Genomic DNA, 24,053 nt, shown 5'->3' with positions numbered 1-24,053 from the left:
CAAAATGCTGGGAAAAAACTCCCAAGTTTATTAAAGAAAAATGTGGGGCAAAGGTGGGTGGGAATGTGCAGGTAGGTAGTGAAGGTTAAATTGATCATTGTCTTGAAGTGATGGTGGGCTAGATCTTGCAGGTTCAGGAAAGCCCTTATTGCCTGAAAGAATAGTTTCTTTTTCCATTATGAGATGCTTTGCCCTCTGGGTTTTCCATTTGAGCCAAGAGACAAGCTGGCAAGAGAAACCCAACTAGAAAATTTGAAGTCAAAATGGAGGCAGCTGAAGTCCTCTTTCAAGAGCATGAAATACATAGTTGAATTTGAAATTTGGGAGTTAAATTGAATCCAGAAGTTTCATCTCTAAACTGTTACTATCTTAGAGTTTGGGGGGTTATAACTATGTTAAAGCAAAAATTTCACAGGGCAAAGTTAAATAGGTAAGGAAGATTGTATTCTAGGCTGTTACAATGGAGGATAGAACCCAGTCTGAACTCAACTTTGCTGAAACAAAGTCCAGAGAGTTTTTTAAGAGCTGTGGTGCAGGGGGTAAAGACCATCTGTGTCTGTTAGTTGGCCCTATCCAAGAAAAAAGGTAAACGTCCTCATTTCTTCATTACTGAAGTTAATTTTACATAGGAGTCAGACACTGGCCCAATGAAGTTCATTAGGCAATTACCTTCCTGGAGACTGGGAGATGCAAAACTGTCTCCTTGATGTTTCCATTTCAAAGGGATGCTTCCCAGTCCCTGAGCAAGACAATCCTGGGGTGTAAACTTGGCAAGAATCTCTTTTAAAAAATTTACACTTCAAAGGGACAGAGAAAGGATTCACAATTACAATTTTTCTGATGTAAATTCTCTAAGAATTATATATCTGGAATTAGGCCATCTGGTTTCTCTAAGGGTGGGATTGAGAGGGAGGTCAGGGGCCTAGAGGCAGAAAGAAGTCTTTCTAAAAGTTTAGTCAACTTGAGGGAATCATGCCATCTAGGTCAATTATAAGATTTGTAGGAAAAACCCAGAATGGATTTGAAGTCCATTGGACTTGATTTTATTTTAGGTAGTTCATTTTTTTTAAACTATATTGAGAATATAATTTATTAACCTGAAAAATGTAAGTCCAAACCTTATATGCTTTCTTGTATTTTGTATACATGTTATTTTTAAACATCTGCTGGTGAGTTTGATGACTTGTAAATGTTTTTGATTTTTCATTCCTGGGGAAGAATGAAAAGTGAAGTTTTTATCATTACCTTTTTTTTTTTTTTAACTGGACATATACTAATTTTATCACCTTTTATCTGACATGCTACATGAGATTACTGTAGGATTCTGATAAATGATTTACTGTATTTAGATTACTTAGAACTGGCATCTGGCATATGCTATAATAAGTGTTAGCAAATCTTCTTGTTCTTCCTGTATGTGTAATTCTGATTCTCCTCCTCCCTCCTCGTTATTCCTATTATTATAATTGCTGTAGATAACATTATAATTATCTTCTGAAATCTGTACTGAAACTTCTAAACACAAAGTAGTATGAGGAAATAGCTTTTGGCACTCAATGAATTTGAGTTATCATTGAAAAGGGTAATTTAATCTCTGAATCTCTTCACTTAACGCATCTAAAGGGAGGGTACCAAGCATCTGGCTGGCTCAGTTGGTGGAGTATGCAACTCTTGATCTTGGGTAGTGAGTTCAAGCCCCATGTTGGGCCTGGAGCTTACTTAAAAAAATAAATTAATTAAAATAGATTAAAAAATAAAGTAAGGGTAATAGTAATACTTGTAATAGTATTACTTCATGGACTGGTGAGGATTAAATGAACTAAAGAAAAAAAATCTTTCAAATAGTGCTCATAATTAAAATAATTTATACAGAGTTTCTATATGAATCTTGGTTCCCTCCTTCCCTCTTTTTTTTTCCGTACTTCTCTAGATTATACATTGCAATTTAATTCTCTTAGTAAATAATCACAATTTAATTTTGAATTATCTTTATACCCTTGCCTTTTCAGAAGAGATCGGGCACATTCAGGGTGGTATGGCCATAGACTACCCTTGCCTTTTCCCTTTGATTAGGATATCAGTGCTACAGAAAAGTCTCTGACACAGGAAAGGCATTTGGTAAATGTTGAAAAAAAAAACAGAAGAAGAAGAAGACGGGGCACCTGTGTGGCTCAGTCATCTGAGCGTCCAATTTTGGCTCAAGTCATGATCTCGAAGTTCAAGTTTGAGCCCCACATTGGGGTCTGTGCTGACAGCTCAGAGCCTGGAGCCTGCTTCAAATTCTGTGTCTCCTTCTCTCTCTGCCCCTCTCCCACTTGTGCTCTGTCTCTCAAAAATAAATAAATGTAAAAAAAAATTAAGAACAAAAAGAAGAGAAGAGAACAAGGATCAAAGGAAGGAAGGAAGGAAGGGAAGGAGGGAGGAAGGGAGATGAAGGGAACGTTTATTTTTTAGTTTATTCTTTGACCATATATTTTTTGAAGCATTTTGCCAGATTTTTATATGAATATTGGCAATGCCAATATAAAACTTTAGATATAATATTTGTCTGTAAACTCTTTATGTCTTTCATATAATATATGGTTAGTAAAGATTTCTGAAGGAGGTGGAGTAAGAGAGAAGGAAGGAGGGAGTGTAGAATGGAGAGAGGAAGAGGGGAGAGGTGGAGAAGAGAGTGGGTTGAGGTAGAGAAGGGAGAGAGGGGAGAGGGAAAAGAGAGGCCAAGGAATAAAAGTAACAAAAAATGTCCGAGGAGGAGATGAAGGGTGTGAAGGAAGGGGAAGGGGAAGAAGAACGGAGGGGATGGAAGGGGACAAGGAGAGAAGGAGAGAAGGAGAGAAGAAGAGGAGAGGAGAGGGCAGGAGAGGAGAGGAGAGAACAGGAGAGGAGAGGAGAGGAGAGGAGAGGAGAGGAGAGGAAAAGAGAGAGGGAGGAAGTAGGGCAGGAAGGCAAGAAGGAAGGAAGGAAGGAAGGAAGGAAGGAAGGAAGGAAGGAAAGAAAGAAGGAAGGAAGGAAGAAAGGGAGGAAGGAAACATCAAGAGGTTTGGACTTGAATATCACCTTCCCCTTATGATAAAAACTCAGTGCATCTTGCCAACATTTCTGACCTCAAAGCCTGATGCCCTCTATCACCTTCTTAGATGAGTCATATTTCAGCTTGCTTATGACTGTGGTCCAGTGTAGCATTATACATCAAGATAGAGCACCCATTTGGTAGTTATTATTTTCCTTACTTGTCTAATTTAGTTTTCTCTTCTTTGAGTTTTCCAATTTTGTGTTTATTTATTAATCCATTCTTTCGGTCCAATATTTGTTCAATAATGTCTCAGTATATTGTAAAGCCTTTTTTTAATACAAATAGAGTTTTATGAATCTCTTAAACACATTGTGCCTTTTCACTGTCTATCTCCTGCCCTGTCATTATTTCAAAAATTTGTAACAAATACTGAAAATATAAATTGAGGATACAAATAGCTAAATAGTCATAATATTGATCCCAGTATGTATGGCCACATCCTAGAATTTTAATTAATTAATTAATACACAATATTACATGCGAACAATCATGATTTGGCATGTATATTTTTATATGCACTGTGTATTTTATATACAAGAATGAGACACAGGTGCATACAAACCGAAGAACTTCTCACTGACAAATTCTGCTTCCAATATTAAAATTCTTTTAGAATATTTCTAAATCTGCTAAACCTTTGTTTCAATATTGTCACTCATATAGCTTGAATTAAAAACTATTACACAATGACCATTGTGAGAATAGTAGTTAATAATCTTCCTGACTGAGAGAAATCAAAGTTTGTGTCTATATTATTCAAATAAGACTATTTTGTAGATAATTTAAAAACTGAATATTTACACATAAGGACTTTTATGTGCTGAATTTTTCTGTGTCTTCCCCAATACTCCAATTTATATTCTGAAGTCCCAACACCTGTGTGATAGTATTTGAGGGTAGAGCCTCTGGGAAGTAATAAGTATAGATGAGAGGATTAGTGCCCTTACAGTAAAAGGAAGAGAGACCAGAGCTCTTAATAGAAATTTTCTAAATCGAAGATTCAGAAAAAAAATATATATATATATGTTAAATGGAGATTCAGTGACATTTGGGAAAATATCAAGTAACAAAACTAAGTGTGGTTGTACCAGGAGAGAAGAAGAAAAATAGGGCAAAACATTTTCAAAGAAATAATGGCTTAAAATATGTTGAGTTTTGAGAAATATATCAACCTATGTATCTAGAAATTCAGTGAAGCAAAAGAAAAGATGAAAAAATCCTAAAGAAAATGTTAGCAAATGGAATCTAGTAATAAATAAAAGTGTCATTCACCATGACCAATTAGATCTTATCATGGAATGTAGGGTTGGTTTAACATTTAAAGAGCAATTAATCTAAATAACAACATTAATAAAAGAGAAATATCATACGAGTACATCATTCAACAATCTTTAACACCCAGTCATGTTAATAACTCACAATGAAATGAGAATGAATGAAAAATTCCTCAGTTTGACGAAGCATATTTTTTAAAAACTTATAGGTAACATCATCCTTAGTGACAAAATATTAACCCCCTAAGATTTGGAAGAAGACATGGAGGTGACCTCTGATTACTTTCTCGAACATCGTACTGGATGTTTTGCTAGCACCATCAGGCAAGAAAATGAGCAAAAAAATGACTGAAAAGGAAGGTGTAAGATATATTTTATTCACATGTTCCATGACTGAGTATTTGAAAAATCCTGAAATATATAAAAAATATGATAAATAATAAGTTTTAAAAATTAATAGGATACATGGTCAGTATATTTAAAAAGCAGTTACATGTAATAGAAATAAGCAATTGGAAACTTAAAACAATACCATTTTCAATAGCATTAAAATCATAAATCTTAGTAACTTTAGTGGAAAATGTGCAATATTTTTGCACTTAAAACTAAAACTTTTCTGAGAGAAAGAAAATCTATGCCAAGATAAATCATGTTCATGGTTTGAAAGTTTCAATATTGTTAAAATGTTTGTTTTCCTCAAGGTATTCTACACATTCAAAGAACCCCTATAAAAATCCCAACAGCCAGTTGTTACTAATTAACTAACCTATTGTCACATTACTCTAGAATAGAAAAGACCTAGGACTGTCAGAACAACACTAAAAGCAAACATAAATTTGGATGACATACACTACCCGATTTCAATACCTATTATATAGCTTCATTAAGACAATGTGTTATGGACAAATAGAACAATGGAACAGAGGAGAATCTACACATAGTTGACTATGAGAGATACACACATATATAACCAAATGGTTTTCAATGAAGGTGCCAAGACAATTCAATAGGAAATATAAAAATCTTACATCATATATAAAAATTATTCTGAGTTGAATTTTATGTAAATGTAGAGCTTCTAAAATTATAAAGTTTGAGAAGAAAACAGGAAAAAATAACTTTACCTCCTACTTAAAACAAGCCATATCCTGGGAGAAAACATTTGATATGCATCTCTCTAACAAAAGAAATGTATTTAAAATGCTTAAAGAAATGTCAAACATGGTGAAAATGGCAAAATCTGCACACTTGTCCAATAAAAACATGAAAATGTGCTCAACTTTATCATTCACTAAGGAAATACAAATTGAAACTAAAATGAGATATGAGTGTAGGTCTACCAGAATGTCTTAAATTAAAATAAGTGATAACAGACAAAATTATAGGCATAAACTCTCATAATATACTGGTGGTGTATAACATTCTCAACCATTTTAGAAAAGTAATTTTTTAATAAAGTAAACCATACACCTACACAATGATGTAATGATGTAGCTAGTTACCAAAGAGAAATGAAAAAATTCCATAAAATAGAAGGATGTGTAGAGAACTTTATCATTAATAACCAAATATACTGTTAATGACAGGATAAATGGATAAATTATAATAGTACATACATCAATGAACTATGGATACATTAACAGCATGGGTGGATCTTAATAATATAGTGAACACAGGAAGCCAGACACAAAAGAGTACATATTATATGATGCCACTTTTATGAGGTTAAAACACAGGCCAGGGACCCCTGGGTGGCTCAGTTGGTTAAGCATCTGACTTCGGCTCAGGTCACGATCTCATAGTTTGTGGGTTCGAGCCCTGTGTCGGGCTCTGTGCTGACAGCTCAGAGCTTTGAGGCTTTGAGGCTGCTTCAGATTCTCTCTCTCTCTCTCTCTCTCTCTCTATCTCTCTCTCTCCCCCTCAAAACTAAATAAACATTTAAAAATTTTTAATAAAAGTAATAAAATAAAAATACATAAAACACAGGCCAGATTAATACAGAGGATAGAAATAAAAACATATCACCTATACAGAGAAGAATTTGATAGGGAGAGGTCATAACAAAACTCTTTGGTGATAGAAAATTTCTATATCCTGATTTGGTGATTAGTTGTATGGTGTTTACATGTACCAATAGTCATCTTAACAAAAATTCATAAGTTATACATTTTACTGTATATAAAATTTAACTTCAATTTAAAAACATTTTTTTAAATTATTAATTGGTAATTTCTAGCAGGTCGTTTTGTGTTTGAATTTGTAGCTTCATCACAGAGCACTAACAGCATACATTCTCCAAAAAGAACAAGTTCCATTTATTTAGAAATTACTATTGACATGTTTTGCACTTTAGTAAGTATTTTTTCTGGATCATAGTGATTATGACAAGTATAATACCTTTTCTATCACATACCAATTTCACAGAATGTAAACTTCATGAAGGAAGATATTTTTAAAAACTTTTTGCTTTTACCAATGTATCTTTAATGTCTGCAACATACCCAGATGATGTAATAAAAACATATTAAATATATGCTGAATGAATGACAGAATGAATGATGAAATGAAATATGACTTGAGGGGTGCCTGGTTGGCTCAGCCGATTAAGCATCAGGCTCTTGATTTCAGTTCAGGTCATGATCTCATCATTGCTGGGATTGAGCCCTACATCAGGCTCTGCACTGAGAGCAAGGAGCCTGCTTGGGATTCTCTCTCTACCCTCTCTCTTTCTGTCCCTCCCCCACTTATTCTCTCTCTGTCTCTCTCTTTCTCTTGTTTTCTAAATAAACATTAAAAAAAAGAAATATGACTTGAAAATTTTTTAAATGTTTTTTTCAACGTTTATTTATTTTTGGGACAGAGAGAGACAGAGCATGAACGGGGAGGGACAGAGAGAGAGGGAGACACAGAATCGGAAACAGGCTGCAGGCTCTGAGCCATCAGCCCAGAGCCCGACGCGGGGCTCGAACTCACGGACCGCGAGATCGTGACCTGGCTGAAGTCGGACGCTTAACCGACTGCGCCACCCAGGCGCCCCTGAAAATTTTAAAAAAATAACCTTTTTACAAAATTATGATGGTCTCAGGACTGAACTCATAACATGTAGCTTATTCAGAACAAAATTCCACCTTCCTCTCCTAAACTGTTCCTTAACATTATCTTCTCTACCATTGATCTGTCACTCTCCTGGCTGCTTCCTTTTTCTCTTCACTTCCACTCCTGGCTGCCTCTGTCATTAGTCTTGGTACTCCAACTGCTACTCACTGCTCCTTTATCCCTGAGGTTCTCACAAATATTCTCGCTCTTCTGGTAATGACATGTTCCTATTGGCATATCAAAAATACTATCTACATGAGGAAAACTCCAGAGACACAGCAGCAGACTCAGTCTATCAGGATGTTTTAATCCTGAATAAGTTTTCGAACAGATCGGTTTGGCATGACCATTAAGATATAACAATGATGAGTAATGCTTTTAAATCTTTCAACAGCATTTTATTTCACACAGATGGCATTTGTTCTTTGAAAGTCCCAGCCAAGTAAAATGAAAAGATTCTGGCAGAGAACTGAGCATTTGCTTTGTATAACCGCCTTTGTCTAGTTTTGAGCCATACGTGATGTTCGCACTTACAGAAGTCCAATTTCTTTGTGTTGTACTCTGTAGTACACCCATGGTGCCTTGGAAACACAAAATTTCAGCCTAAGAATGAAGGGGAGCTGCTGCATTGGCATAAAAAGGGGACAAATTGGGTGGAGTTAAAGCTAATACACAGGGAAATGCTCTCAAATCATAACTGTGTTATAAAAGCATCAGTTCCATTGAACTTCCATTCCTAATCAAAGTGTAAATTCTACCCATAAGAGTGCAGTAATTGATAAAAAGAAAAGTTTATAAACTTCCACTTGAACTGACTTGAAAATGCCTGGTACAATAGGAAGAATTGATGAGATAGGAAGAGATTTTTGTGTACATGAACAATGAAAAGGTGAGAAAGAAGCATCACACATATCCATTAAAATTTTTATAATACATCTGAAAAGACATAATGCACTTCAGGACATCTGGGTGGCTCAATCAGTTACATATCCAACTTTGGCTCAGGTCATGAGCCAAACTCAGGCTCATTGTTCCTGAGTTGGAGCCTGGAATCAGGCTCTCTGCTATCACTACAGAGCCTGCTTTGGATTCTCTGTCTTCCTCTCTCTCTGCCCCTCCCCTGCTTACATGCATGCTTTCTCTCTCTCTCAAAAAATAAATAATAGTAAAACCTTTTTAAAAAGACATGATGCTTTATAGTGGTGGAGAAGCTTATAACCAAACAAAGAAAAAAAGGAAAAGACAAATCAGAAATTCAAACACCATTCAAACGGAAAATTACATGATGGAAAATGTGCATTTTGGATTTTGTAATAGAGGTGATATTGCCAAAAAGGGGGGAAAAAGAAAGAAATAAAAAGAAAAAACAAAAAGTGTCTCAATGGTCTTTGGACCCTTCTGACAAAAGAAAGCCATTTTGGTTGCAGGATTTTATGATTGCTTGTGTATTTATTATATATCCAATTAGAATATATAATTCAGTTAAAGGCTTGTTTGGTTTTGAATGTATCACAGTGAAAACATATTGGGGACTTCATGTTTAAAAATACTTTACCAGAGTGATCGGGTGGCTCAGTCAGTTCAGCATCTGACTTCGGCTCAGATCATGATCTCGTGGTTCTTAAGTTCAAGCCCAGCATCAGGCTCTCTACTGACAGCTCAGAGCCTGGAGTCTGCTTCGGATTCTGTGACTCCCTCTCTCTCTGCCCCTCCCCTGCTCACTCTTTGTCTCTTTCAAAATAAATAAATGTAAAAAAAAAAATTAAAAATACTTTACCAAACCTAATTGCATTAATGGTTTGAATATGCATCACTTAAAGTTTCCCATAAAATTTAGATTCTATTTAAATGAAATGTATGTAACCATACTCCGAGCTGTACAATTCCCATTTACTGAGATATTTCTTCTTTTTTTAAGTTTATTTATTTATTTTGAAAGAGAGAGAGACAGCGCAACTGGGGGAGTGGCAGAGAGAGAGGAAGACACAGAATCCCAAGCACTGTCAGCACAGACACCAATGTGGGGCTTGATGCCATGACCCTGAGATCGTGACCTGAGAAATCAAGAGTCAGACACTCAACAGACTGAGCCACCTGGGTGTCCCTACTGAGCTATTTATTCTAACAATATATTAGTTTATCTATTTTAAGGTTTTGTTCCATCCAATTTCTTTTTTAATATTTATTTATTTTGAGAGAAAGAGAGAGAGTGAGTTTGGTTGAGGGGTAGAGAGAGAGGGAGAGAGAATCTCAAGCAAGATCCATGCTCATTGTTGAGCCCAATGTGGGGCTCAGTCCCATGACTCTGAGATTATGACCTGAGCCAAAATCAAGAGTCAGACGCTTAACTAACTGAGCCATGCACCTGCCCGCATCCAATTTTCAATCAATAAGAGAGATATATTTTTCAAACAATAAATTATTTTTAATGTTTACCAGGTTTTACTCTTAAAGTTACACATTTCACATTTCAGTTGATACACCAATGTGTCCTGTCTGTGCTTCACAGTAATTCTATTAAGAATTCATCTATTTTTTTTCAGTCAAAACAGATTACCATCTGTTACATCAGTATCTTCTATTTGTCTATTTTCTATCTATCTATCTATCTATCTATCTATCTATCTATCTATCCTCTATCATCCATCCATCATCTCTGCTTTAAAAGAAGATAAGAACCAAAACTGTTATCCAAATTATATTTCCTATTTAGATAGGTAATGTGAATATATAAAATTGGCAAAGCAAACCACTTTGTCCTTTGCAAAGTTAAGAGTTGTAAATCGATAACACATATACTATAGAGGATATAGATATAGATATAGATATAGATATAGATATAGATATAGATACAGGTAGATATAGGTTATAACCTCCCCTATGTAGTATACAGATATTTGTACAATCTATTACAAATATGGGTTTTTTAATGAGTGTGTGTGTATTTGTGTTTGATATGTGGAAAGTTATATTTAGAATAATTAGGCTGGTTGCATATAAAACTTCCAGTTAAAAGTCTGGGGCACCTGAGTGGCTCAGTCGTTTGAGTATCCGACTTCAGCTCAGGTCATGATGTCACAGCTTGTGAGCTCGAGCCCCACATCAGGATCTGTGGGAATAGCTCAGAGCCTAGAGCCTGCTTCTGATTCTGTCTCTCCCTCTCTCTCTGCCCTTAACCCACTCACATTCTGTCTCTGTCTCTCTCAAAAATAAATAAACATTAAAAAAAATTTAAAAACTTCCAGTTAAAAATGAAAGATTATTGTCGATATTAGTGAAAGGTATTAATCACAGATTTAAAATTTAGATAAAAATCCCACAAAACATAAGTCTCACACTCTTTGGTCCTGGATCATATTAATAACTGAATTAAACACATTGATTTCAAAAATTTACATAATAGATTTTTTTCAATCTACCATATATCAGTTCAGAACTGCTTGAATGATGACAGCCTTCATAATTAACAACTTTCTTAATTCAAATAATAGTTTTATATTCAACAAAATTTATTAAAGCTACTCTATTGAATGTTTTATTTGGATAGTTTAATCATTATTTTATTATTTTGCTTTTTACTAAACATAGATGTGCACAAAATGCTGAAGTTTGGACATCTTGAATCATTTTGTTGAAAGATGAAACAAAATACTCAATAATTGAAATAATTAGAAGCAATTACATGGATAGAACTATTAACTTATCAGAAACTGTCCACAATCTGTCAGACAGCTTACCTAATAAAATAATTAGTAGACATTGTCACTGCAGTTTTCACTGAATTATATAACTTAGTCAGTACGTTATCTTCAGATTTCTTCCAATTCCTATAAGCATTATTCACATTATGGTTAATGAAAATATACGATCAGATTTGCATGCCAAAAATTATTTATTTAAACTTCTAACACTATTATGATATCTTTCTTTCCTAAAGTTTGAATATTTGAAAATGTTATTTATTTCCAATTTTTTTTCCTCAGAATTCTGTTTTTATCTTTTGGCTTCCCCAAGCTTAATGGAATGTTTTAGCGCATAGAAATAGAGTTAACAATGGAGATATTTAAGCCACATGAATTTAGAGTGCTTGATGATACAGGCTAAAACAATATACAATAGTAGTACACAAAATATAGGAACTTGACATCAGACACTGAAAGAAAAATTCCTCAAATCAAGCAGTAGTCTACAATGAAGAAACTAAAAAAGAGCAGGTAGTATTAGTTTTAGGAGCCATTACAAAAATGTTGTTTACTCAGATGAAAAATCATGTTGTAAGCAACTGCCTTTTTATCCTTTATATGCTTCTTGTTGGTGTGTGTGTATGTATGTGTATTTGTGTATGTGTGTATAGTTGGTATATAAACACTTATAATTCTCGTTATATATGGATGTTTGTAAATGTGTTTGTATATGTATATATATATATATATATATAGAGAGAGAGAGAGAGAGAGAGAGACAGAGAGAGACAGAGACAGAGAGAGAGAGAGCGCGCAAGGTGGGAGACAAAATGAAAAAAATTTGCATCTGGCTGTAGTAAATGCATGGTTCAAAAGTAAGAGCAGTTTCAGACATTTGTTTTTTGTCATAATTATCAACAGTTTTTTATTTCTTAATTTTTTAATGTTTATTTATTTTTGAGAGAGACACACTGAGTGCAAGTGGGGAAGGGGCAGAGAAAGAGGGAGACACAGACTCTGAAGCAGGCTTCAGGCTCTCAGCTGTCAGCATGGAGCTGGATGGGAGGCTCGAACTCACCATTGGTGAGATCATGATCTGAGTTTAAGTCAGACGCTTAATCGACTGAGTCACCCAGATGTCCTCAACTTTCTTATATAATGATGAGGGCAGATACTTATATCTATGTATGATATAATGATGTTCTCTCAGAAGATAGAACCAATGAATTCTTTAATATTTTAGTCTGTTTATTTTTTTCAAATACCTATTAATTCAAAGTTGATTATTGTGCTAAGAACTGAAAGATACAAACTCTTAAGAAGTTAATCAAAAACAGTTTCTTTAATATTTCATAAAGTACCCGCTATCCCCTTCATAAAATACTTTGTTTTATTCATATCCTAATACACTCATCATAAATCTAATAAGGAAAAATTGTAGGGTAGGAAACATCGTGAAAACAATTATGAAAGCTAATTTTTTAAAAAAGCTTAAATCTATTTTAAAATGTTGAAGAAAACTACTTCAGTAGCCAGCACTTGAACCAAGATCCTCCAGAGAAGGGAACTATTCTGAGCAGAAAGCAAATTTCTGTGCCACTTTTTCCTTACTGATTTCTGCACAGGATTTAGGCGCTGAGAAATTGATCAGGTTTGAGTAGTCTTTTGGTACTAGAAAAGTGAAAATCAGGATTGATGTCAACTAGGGGAGCCAGAACTAGAGATGCCAGGATCACAGAAGAAAAGAGGAATGCAGAGAGGGGAGACTAATACTTGGCACCTTTGTAAACATTTGCTGATTTTTAAACTTTAGCCAAAATGCTAGGAAGCTGAAGGGAGTTTTCGCCAATTTTATGGGTAGGGGAGACAAACACTTAGTTCAGGTCCTGCCAAAGAAGTTAGGCTCTGGTAAATACTTCAGGCTTCAACTGGGATGAGAGCAAACCCAAATAAATCCTCTCATAAAGGCTGAAAAACAGCTTTGAATCAGTTCTATCCTAGACTGATTAAATTGATCAGCCCCTACTCTACTGCCTGCCAGAAATTTAAGAAAAAAAAAATCCTCTCTGGCTGAAAGTAATCACATTCAAAACCACAAATTATCTTTATAATTTTGCACACAGAGTGTTCAACTTCCAATCAAAAATAAGCAGATTTATAAGAAGTAGGACTAAATCCTTGAAAACCAAAGGATTAAAAGACAATTCTTATTGGAATTATCAGATGCAGATATAGATATTTAAACAAAATAATAAATATGTACAAGAATATATATTAAGATAGATAATATCAGCAAAAAATCAGAAGCTATAAAATAAATCATGTAATATTCTAGAATTAGCATCAAGAACATAGTTTAAGATATAGCTAGAGTAAGGGTTAGCGAAAAGGGAGCAGTCCATTAGGAAGTAGCCTAAACCACAGAGAGAAAGGTGTATTGAAAATGCAGTAAGGAGCAGTAAGACATAAGATGCATCCATGATGAAGAGTCCTAGCATATCTTCTAGATCCCCTGAGTGAAAGAGAGAGAGAGAGAGAGAGAGAGAGAGAGAGAGAGAGAGAGGAGGTAAGAAAGGGTGAGGTGAAATGGGATGAGAGAGGCAATATGAAGCAATAAAAGAGAAAGGAAGGGAAGGGAGCAGATGGGAAGGGAAGAGAGCAGAAGGGAAGAGAAGTGAAGTGAAGTGAAGAGAAGAGAAGAGAAGAGAAGAGAAGAGAAGAGAAGAGAGAAGAAAAGCAATTAAACAGTTAAATAGTGTCCAAGAATATCCCCAAATGAATGAAAAGACAAGAATCTCCACAGTTAATGAAAGCCATGTACTTTATAATATATAAAAATAAAACCTCAAATAGCTAAAAAAAAAAAAAAAACAACCAAAAACTGAAAGCTTATTTCAAATTTCAAAAGATGCTTTCTTTCAAAGGACCATCAATATCACTTACAGTAGGCTTTATAATAAACATTGAAATTAGAAAAGATAAGAGTGTGTTATTCAAAGCCTGGGAAAAATGGCTGCCAACCTAGAATTCTATAGCCAGTGGAAATATCTTCAAAAACAAAGGTGTAATAAAGGATTTTTATAAAAAAAAAAAAAAGAATTTATTATCAGCTGGTCCAACTAAAAGGAGTTTCTCAAACCAAGGAAAATAAAACAGAAGCACAGAAATACAGGGAGGAACAAATATCAATGAAAAGAGTAAATAAATACATAAAGAATGAAAATGTATGATACTGTATTACTGCCACTTGAAAGGTAGGAGGAAATGGAAGGGTAAGGAGTAGGTAGAGATAGGGGTTCTAAGATCCTTATGTTGTTTCAGATGAAAGAAGAATTGATTTATACTAAATATATTAAGTCTAGGAAGTATGTCATATTTTTAAGGCTAAGAGTGACCTGTCTTAAACTTCACTCTTTTAAGAGTGAACAGCAGCAAATTAAAGACTTAAAAAATAGAGAAAAAAAGTGTCTTGCCTTTCAGTAATCCCTGGGGTAACAATCAAGTGAATATCAATCTTTTAATATTTTAGAATTTTTGATTTCCTTTAATTTTGTTACCATTTCTGCATTCCCCCCCCAAATAAAATGAGAGTTAAATAGAATTCACCAATGGATAATGGTACAATTTGGACATGGAAAGAAAAGATGTCATCAAATGTCCTTCTAAATCAGAATTACGGTCAAATGAAATACTATGAAATTAAATATTTAGACTTTCTTTTGAATTGTGGTAAACATTCAAAGTACTAGGTAAATGCATAAATGCCAAGTATGAGTAAGGGTGAGCTGAAGGGGTTTTTTTGTTTTGTTTTTATTTTTGTTTTTGTTTTTGAGGATCACTACTTTGTGCCATCAGAAGAAGCACAGATTCCACGAACACAAAGAATGATTTTGGAGGGATTTCAAAAGAGCTTAGAAGATGAACTACAAGGGTTTTCCACAGCCTGACTACTCTGTTTTGTTCTTTTTATTTATTTATTTTTCCTTTGGAAGAAACTGGATTTATGATTTGAAATGTGGGATTTATACATTTGCATATGAAAGTGTTTTCCAAGAGTGAGGAGTTTTCAAGAAATAAAAGATTTTTTAGTTGGCAGGAGTTCTTAGAAAGCATCATTTTCCATTTTAATAAGAATCCAGTGACTTTAATTTCTACGTATGTTAAGAAGGGTTGGAAGAGGAAAATCTTCTAATGCAATATTTTTCAGTATTGTTTGGTTTCTTGTTTTTCCAACTATAGTTTATTATCACTTTCAAAATACTACCTTCTTTTTGTTCATTTTGTGAACAAAATGTTCATTTTGTGAACACAGCTTATTGTGTTATTTTTTTTCAGGTGCAGCTACTGTACTATGTTGCTACTGCATACAAAGGGCTGCAGATTGGAAATGAATATATTACACTCTTGAAAATTTCAGTTACCTTAATAAATGATTTATATTAAAAATATTTAGATGAGATTCCAACTGTAACAAAATGTAAAAAAATAATTTAATGAGAAACTAAAATAATTTTACCATACCAATTTTCTCTGAAATGGGTTGGGATGTTGAATAATGATATGAGAAGTACAGTATTTTCTTTGGAGTGTTGTGTTTCAAATGAAAAACGAATTAAAACCACCCCTAATCGAACAATAGAAGAGTATGAGTCTTAAAAAAAAAAGGGAAAAAATAAAAATCATTACTGGATTCAAGTTTAAGGAATAAGTCATTGGTTTCTAAAATATGTTCCTCTATCTCCATATAAGACCCATCAATTTCTGTCCAGTCACCATAAACTGACTTCCTTTCAGTGATATTCTTTAAAATCTACTAAGGGACACTGGGATGGCTCAGTTTTTTGAGCATCCAGCTGTCAGTTTGCTCAGGTCATGATCCCAAGGTTCATGGGACCAAGCCCCATGTTGGGCTCTGTACTGAAAGTGCAGAGCCTGCTTTTGATTCTCTCTCTCTCCCTCTCTCTCTGTCCCTCCCTTTCTCTCTCTCTCTCAAAATAAACATTAAAAAATAATAAAATTTATTTAAATTTATTATTTATTTATAAATTTACTTACATTTTAATATAACACTTAAAAATATAATTTATTATTATGATATTCAATACTCAATAAAAAATTTAATTATCATAAAGTTTTAGTGCCTTTTTTTGTCCTGCCAGTAAATTGAGGTGAAGAGAAAGTCCAGTGTCCCTTTTTCTTTTACGCTGCCTGTGGGATTTTAAAATTGCATCAATTAATTCCCCATGGGGCCATAATTATAAACTACAATGCACAAACCAATTGTTTCAAACTTCCCAAATGTCATAACTACAACAAATTGAGAGCGAAGTATTCCTTCTCAGTAGAATTAGAGGTTACATAATTTCTTATTTCTTTTGAATTTTCGGATTCTCTGGGGGTATTTCTCTAATGCATATGTTTATGCATCCTCAGTCTATCTCCAGCATGTCTAGAGTAGATAGTGCCTAAGAATCTGTAGACCAAATTGGGATCACAGAGGAGGAATGATTGTGTCCTGCCTGTTTGACAGTTTTCCCTCATAGTGTGTGTATGCTCCATATGCTACACCCTGCTACCCATAGGCAATGAAGATAAAATGTTTATACTCCTGAGGAAATTTTAAATGCTGTTTCAAAGAATTTCTTTTGCATTCTGCCACTAAACTATCACAAAGTATGCAATTTTCAGTTCCATTTTTTCCCACTAGAAAATCATCACTATACTTGAATGGGTAACATTCCCCTAAAATCACTGGAATGTTCAATCATTTCTCATTGTCTTCCATTTAGTTGTTTTATGATCCTCTTTCAAAAATATTCCAGCATAACTTGAGAAAAAAGTTGCACCAACAAGAGAAATCCAATCCCTGTTATCTCAAAGAATGTACTTTAAGACACATTCTTCTCATAGCAGGACACAATGCCTCATCTTCCATCACGTTACACTTTGCATGTCAATGCTTGGTTGTCTCATTTGGAAACCATCAGTAAAATTATCATTTTACTTGTCAACATAACTTTCTCCTAATTCAAGAATATCTTTAGATTTCTGGAGATCCCCCAAACTCAAAATGTATGAAATATTCTTAATGAGGTGCAACTTAGATAAAGAGCTCTCTTTTAATATTTTCAAGTCTTGAGCCCTCAAAAATACCATTTTCTTTGCAGTTGGAAGACAGGAGGACACAATGTCTAAGGTCAAACCAATATTACCGTCCCGTTACAACAAGTTTTTTGTGAGTTTTTTGTTTGTTTGGTTTTGGTTTTGGTTTTGTTTTTTGACCATTATAGGTTCTCTTGAAATAACAAGGAAGTAGATCATGTAAAAAAGGAAACATTTTATGACATTCTAAGAAAGGCAAATCTATAAGAATTATATTCATATCAGTGGTTGCCAGGACTTGGGGGGTAGAGCAAAAAGAAATACTACAGGGGCACCTGGGTGGCTCAGTGAGTTAAGCATCTATTTCAGCTCAAGTCATGATTTCACGGGTGTGACATGGAGCCTTTCGTCAGGCCCCATGTTGAGCCCCCTGTCAGGCTCCTGTGCATGGAGCCTGCTTAAAATTCTTTTTCTTTCCCTCCCTTTCTCACTTGCTCATTCTCTCTCATACTCTATAGAAAGAAAGAAAGAAAGAAAGAAAGAAAGAAAGAAAGAAAGAAAGAAAGAAAGGGAAAGGAAGGAAGGAAGGAAGGAAGGAAGGAAGGAAGGAAGGAAGGAAGGAAGGAAGAAAGACTGTAAAGGGTAATGAAAACATCTTTTTGGACAATGGAAATATGTTTTATTTTGATTGTATTAATGGTTATACCACTGAAGAGGTGTGTAGAAATGCACTAAGTACACCCAAAGGATATTTATTTTAATAAGCAAAAAATACAAGATTTACAAACTATCAATGGAGGGATCTAGCTGTATGGAATTAAACTGCAGCCATATCAGAGAGAGTCTTTAGAATTCAAGTGCATAAATTAGATTGGCCAATGGATCAAAAATGTTTGACAGGAAAGTCTGCTGTACAATGAAGTTGGAAGAATGCCATTCTCATTTTTAAAGATGTTCAAACAGTGGTTAGTTAAATTTTAGAAGTGGGTGATCTAAACTAATGAATAATATAATTGATAGAAAAGATTTAGAAATATACTTGGAATGTTGACAATGGTTTAAAAAAGGTACTTTTATTCGAAAAATAATTCAAAGTCAGTTAAAAATATTGAACACTGAAAATTAAAAAGAAGTCACTTTGCTCGTATTTGCTACAAAGAACACAGTAAGAGCAAAATTCTAAAAATCTGCTTTTGTTATGAAGATTTCTTCCATAATCTATTCTTCACTTAGTCATAATTTAACTAACGCTAATTGTTCAAATAGAAGTAATATTTGTCATGATAGAAGTTCTTGATGGTAGAGGTAGAATTGGTCAGATCAGTTGTTAAAATTTGTATTATATAAGTTAATATATTTATAATTCATGAACATTCATTATCTGAAAGATTCCATGGAAATATTGCTTATAATATATGTTAATATCACTAATAATTGTACCTATATAGAGTTTGTGCTAATTGAATATTGTTATATTGTGCTAATATTGTTATATTGTGCTAATTGAAATATTGTTTATAATATATATTAATGTCACTAATAATTGTACCTATATAGAGTTTGTGCTAATTGGTTGAGTTTTGTGCAAGTGTTGCCATTTTTCGTCTCTACATATTACTGTAACTTTGTTTCCTCCAAACCTTATATTGATGGATCTGGTTGCTACTTCTGATGAGGCAGTATAAGTTTTAAATTACTGTCAAAATAGACTTCAATCTGGAAATAAATATAACCCTTAGGCTGTGAAGACTATAGACTTGGAAAAAATAAGTAGCAGAGAAATAGGTTGAATCTAAAGATCTGGAATAAAATCAGAGAGCACATTCATAACAGAGGCAGGATATTAAGGCCAGACAGAACTCAGCGATGTTGGTCAAGAAGGTAGGAATAGAGCTGAGTCAGATAAGCGAGGCATTCTTGAGGGACATGGGACACCCCAGCCAAAACAAACAAACAAACAAACAAAAAGCAAAAACAAAAAAAACAAGACTAACAATGAAAGGACAAACTAGTCTTAAAATTTTTTTTAACATTTATTTATTTTTGAGAGAGAGAGGGGTTGGGGAGGGGCAGAGAGAGAGGGAGACACTGAATCAGAAGCAACTCCAGGCTCTGAGCTGTCAGCACAGAGCCCGATGTGGTGCTCAAACTCAAGGACCTCGAACTCATGGACCATGAGATCATGACTTGAGCCAAAGATGGATGCTTAACTGACTGAGCCACAAAGGCACCCCAACAAAGTAGTCTTATATTAATGTAAGTATCCTGATATTAATACTAGGTTTATTTATTTTTTAAAGATTTTATTTATTTTTTAAAGTTTTTTTTTTTTTTTTTTTTTTTTTTTTTTTGAGAGAGATACCACGAGAGCAGGGGAGGGGCAGACAGGGAAGGAGAGAGAGAATCCCAATCAGGCTCCATGCCCTCAGTACAGAGCCTGACTTGGGGCTTGATCCCAGGAACTGGGAGATCATGACTTGAGCCAAGATCAAGAGTTGGACGCTCAACTGACTGAGCAACCCAGGTGCCCCAAGACTTTATTCTTAAGTAATCTCTACACCCAGCATGTGGCTGGAACCCACAACTGCAAGATCAAGAGTTGAATGTTCCACTGACTGAGCCAATTGGGCACCCCTGATATACTGTGTTTAAAACAAGAGTCTTACATATGTTTCTCTCTGGGCCCAAATCTAGTAACAGGCAGCCATGGCTTAACTAATCAATGGGAGTGAGCAGGCATTTCTGTTTAAGGGGGAACAGTGTTGGAGAGAAATTTCTGCTAAAGCTGCTTAACTATAAAACAAAAACAGTAACGATAAAAAATGTGATGAATAAACAAATTGTGGTAGGGCAAGAAATGTCAATTTAATCTTCTGAGAATAGTAAAAGCAAGGAGAAAAAGTCAACTTTCTGCTCTTAATTAAATTCTCAGCATAACTGTGAACATCCATTTCCTCAATTAAGGAGTACAGAGATTACAAACGCTCCCCTCAACCAATATGCTCTGTGAAAATTGTCAAGTTAATTTTCTTTCCATTAGTATATTCACTGTACTTACATTTTATTTTCATAATTTCTACTCATCCTAAATATGAAATTCTTATTCAATGACAAGATTTATTCAGTGATTTAAATTTTTTGTTGTTGTATATTTATTTTTGACAGAGAGAGAGAGAGAGAGAAGGAGAGAGAGCATGAGCGGGGGAGGGGCAGAGAGAGAGGGAGACACAGAATCTGAAGCAGGCTCTAGGCTCCGAGCTGTCAGCACAGAGGCTCAAACTCACCTACTGTGAGATCATGACCTGAGTCAAAGTCGGACGCTCAACCGACTGAGCCACCCAGGCGCCCCTTCAATGATTTAAATATAAGCAAACAGGGGTGCCTGCGTGGCTCAGTCAGTTGAGCGTAGGACTTTGGCTCAGGTCATGATCTTATGGTTTGTGAGTTCCAGCCCCACATCGGGCTCTGTGCTGACAGCTCAGAGCCTGGAGCCTATTTTGGATTCTGCCTCTCCCTCTTTCTGCCCCTCCCCTGCTCCTACTCTCTCTCTGTTTCTCAAAAATAAATGTTAAAAAAAAAAATTAAAAAAAAATAAATATAAGCAACTGCCTTCTATATTATTAGTAGCAGCTAAATATATATTTTAAATGACTGTTCCTAATCGGCTAGAATTCTTATTTAATATTAAATTATAAATATCAATCCAGGAAAATCACAATATAATAAGCAGCTGTCTATATGAATGTGAAAAGAGAAGGCTAAGATTTAGATGTAAATTCTCAGTAGAAAGAGACATACACTAAAATGTATTATATCCAATATAATCACAGAATATGTTTTTGCAAATCCCTTTACAGTGTTTTAATTATTTCATGAATAGTACCCTTTTTTTTTCTCAAAGAAATCTTTTCCATATATGTTATATTAAATATTAGGGTGTTCATGATTTGGTGCAGATATCTTTTATTTTTGTGAATATAAATGCATGAGGAGCTTGTACCCCACCACATTTATTTTAAGATATTGGGGGAAATCTAATATTCATTAAGAGAATTCTGTTCTAGTTTCCAGTATACTTGGAAGGATTTTTCTGCATATTTAAGATAGTGCCTTTCTCAACATGTTTTTTAATGTACATACATATCAAAAATTGCCATCTTGTTATTTTGTAATTAACTCAGGTTAATTCAGGTTAAAGAAAGTTAAAAGAAAAACCTAGTCATCTTTAGAAATAGCTGAATTACTTGTACACTGTTTTGGGGAGTCTGTATTGGTATAGCCATTATGGAAAACAGTACAGAATTTCTTCAAAAAATTAACAATATAACTACCATATGATCCAGCAGTCCCAACTTCTAGGTATATATCTAAAGGATATGCAATCTGATTCATTGGCAGAATTATTCGTTATAGACACAATATGGAAACAACCTAAGTGCCCATAAATGGATGAATGATAAGGTATACTAGATATATGCAATGGAATATTTTGCAAAATAAAAAGGAGGAAACCCTGCCATTTACGAAAACATGGATGAACCTGGAGGGCATTATGCTAAGTGAAATTAGACAAATATACTGTCTGATCTCACTTATATGTCGAGTTTTAAAAAATTGAATTCAGAAGTTGAGAGCAGAATGGTGGCTGTCAGAGGCTACTGAGTGGAGGAAATGGAGAAACGTCAAAGGGTACAAACTTTCAATTATAAGATGATAAGTTCTGGGGATCTAACATACACCATAGTGACTATAGTTAACAACATTGTATTTTATACTTGAAATTTGCTAACAGAGTAGATCTTAGTGTTGCCACCATGCACACACAACAAGGTAACCGTGGAAGTGATGGATGTGTTAATTAGCCTACTTGTTGGCAATCATTTCACAATTTATACATAAATCAAATCGTCATATTGTGCACATGTACAATATGCACAATTTTTTTACTTGACAATTATACCTCAATAAAATGGGGAGGGGGGAGAAATATTGTGAGTTAGTTCCAGAAAATATCCTGGGAAAGGTAATCCCACCAGGTCTATCATCACACTGTGTATCATGTTTGCTTTTGCTAATTACGCTGTTCAATTAGGTCTTCTGTCCTGCCTCCAACTTCTGTGTTGATGAGAATTCCTCAGTAGCTGCGTCCCCTTGCTGGTGCCTACACTTCATGCAAATACATCTTGGGAGAACTATAGGTCACTTCTATTGCGTAGATAGCTGGCATTCTGACACAAATTTAACAAACCACACTATACAGGATGAAGATGATATGATGAAATAGTAAAGGGTCGGATATGCTCTCTACTGCTTCGCTGTTTACTGTTATCTCTGAGTTCTAGGAAATTAGAATAGTACCTGCCACATAGTAATCTGACATTATATATTTTTTGACATAATGTAATAATGAACAGTCACTTAATATATTACAGACATTATCTCTCTTTACACTTTAGTGCATATTAGTTAAGAAAAATGAAAACAGCAAAAATGTATTGTTTCATCCTAAAAATAATTACATAGGATATAATATACAATTTTACCAATATTTTATGAAATAGTTAAAAGTTAAAACACACAAGAAACTATCCTTATTTATAAAATAAAAAAATAAGAAGAAGAATAGCCTTAAAGGGGCTCCTGGGTGGCTCAGTCAGTTGAGCGTCCGACTTCAGCTCAGGTCATGATCTCACGGTCTGTGAGTTTGAGCCCCGTGTCGGGCTCTGGGCTGACAGCTCAGAGCCTGGAGCCTGCTTCGGATTCTGTGTCTCCCTCTCTCTCTAACTGTCCCCTGCTTGTACTCTGTCTCTCTCAATAATAAATAATAAACATAAAAAAATTTTAAAAAGAATAGCCTTAACAGAGCTTTAAAAGAGAAAACACCAAGAATATTATTGATCTAATAGATTTTTTTTTAATGTTTGATGTTCTTTTTCAATGAATGGCATGTGCATTTTTCACTTTATGGTAAATATTAATAGAACTGAAATGCCATACACATTTCTGAATATTCAGAGAATATATAGAGAAATAAGGTGAGGAACTCATAAGAATGAGTTACACAAAATGAAAAAATAATTGCTAATTACATTTTGGTAAGTATCATGCACAGGTAATGTCTGAGCTACAAGAAGATTATACAAGAAGAGGATCTGGGAATGTTTCCAAGCCAAAACTGTGTCTGAGCTGGATTTTGAATGTGATCACCAACAAACCAAGTATACAGGTTACAGAACAATGGAGTAGTGAAATAAAGGATGTTTCAGAAAGAATGGACATATCCCATATGGAAACAGCTCATAGTACTTAAGCCTATATGGAATATGAATACATTTGAGAATATGGTGAGAGATTAAGTTTGAGAATGAAGCACATGAGGTCACAGCATTTTAGGTCACATTAAAGCAGTAGTCTCAAACTATGATCCTGAGACCACCATCACATGGAAAAATTCCAACTGTCAAGGCATCCTCAAAACTACTGAATCAGAAACTCTGAGAGAGGGTCCTGGGAAACTTTTTTTTTTTTAACAAGACTTTCAGATGGTCTTGATGTATATTACACTTTAAGAACCACTGCACTAAAATATTGGTATTTGTCTGGCACTACCAAGCCATGAACTTACATAGCTGAGAGATAAGCATAGATAAGTATTTGGGAATAATCCCCTGGCCGATCCATTGGAGGAGATAAGAATGAAAGCAAGAAGATGAGTTCAATAACATTTTGACAGTTCAGGGGAGAATAGACAATGTTCTGAAATATCATAGTGAGTGTGGTGACCAAGAGGATGGAGCAGATATAGGAGAAATGTGGGGTGTT

The 24,053-nt window shown here is 34.6% G+C and overlaps 1 protein-coding gene across 5 annotated transcripts in view; it reads left to right on the top strand.

Annotated features, from left to right (window-relative positions):
* Nucleotides 1-24,053, top strand: part of MGAT4C (MGAT4 family member C) — a 740,390-nt gene that overhangs the window by 555,957 nt on the left and 160,380 nt on the right. The window lies entirely within an intron of this gene.

The sequence above is a fragment of the Leopardus geoffroyi genome, chromosome B4, assembly GCF_018350155.1.
Source record: "Leopardus geoffroyi isolate Oge1 chromosome B4, O.geoffroyi_Oge1_pat1.0, whole genome shotgun sequence".
In the NCBI taxonomy this organism is placed as follows: Eukaryota; Metazoa; Chordata; class Mammalia; order Carnivora; family Felidae; genus Leopardus; species Leopardus geoffroyi.
Note: the sequence above shows the minus strand (reverse complement) of the source record. Positions and strands in the feature narration are given on the sequence as shown.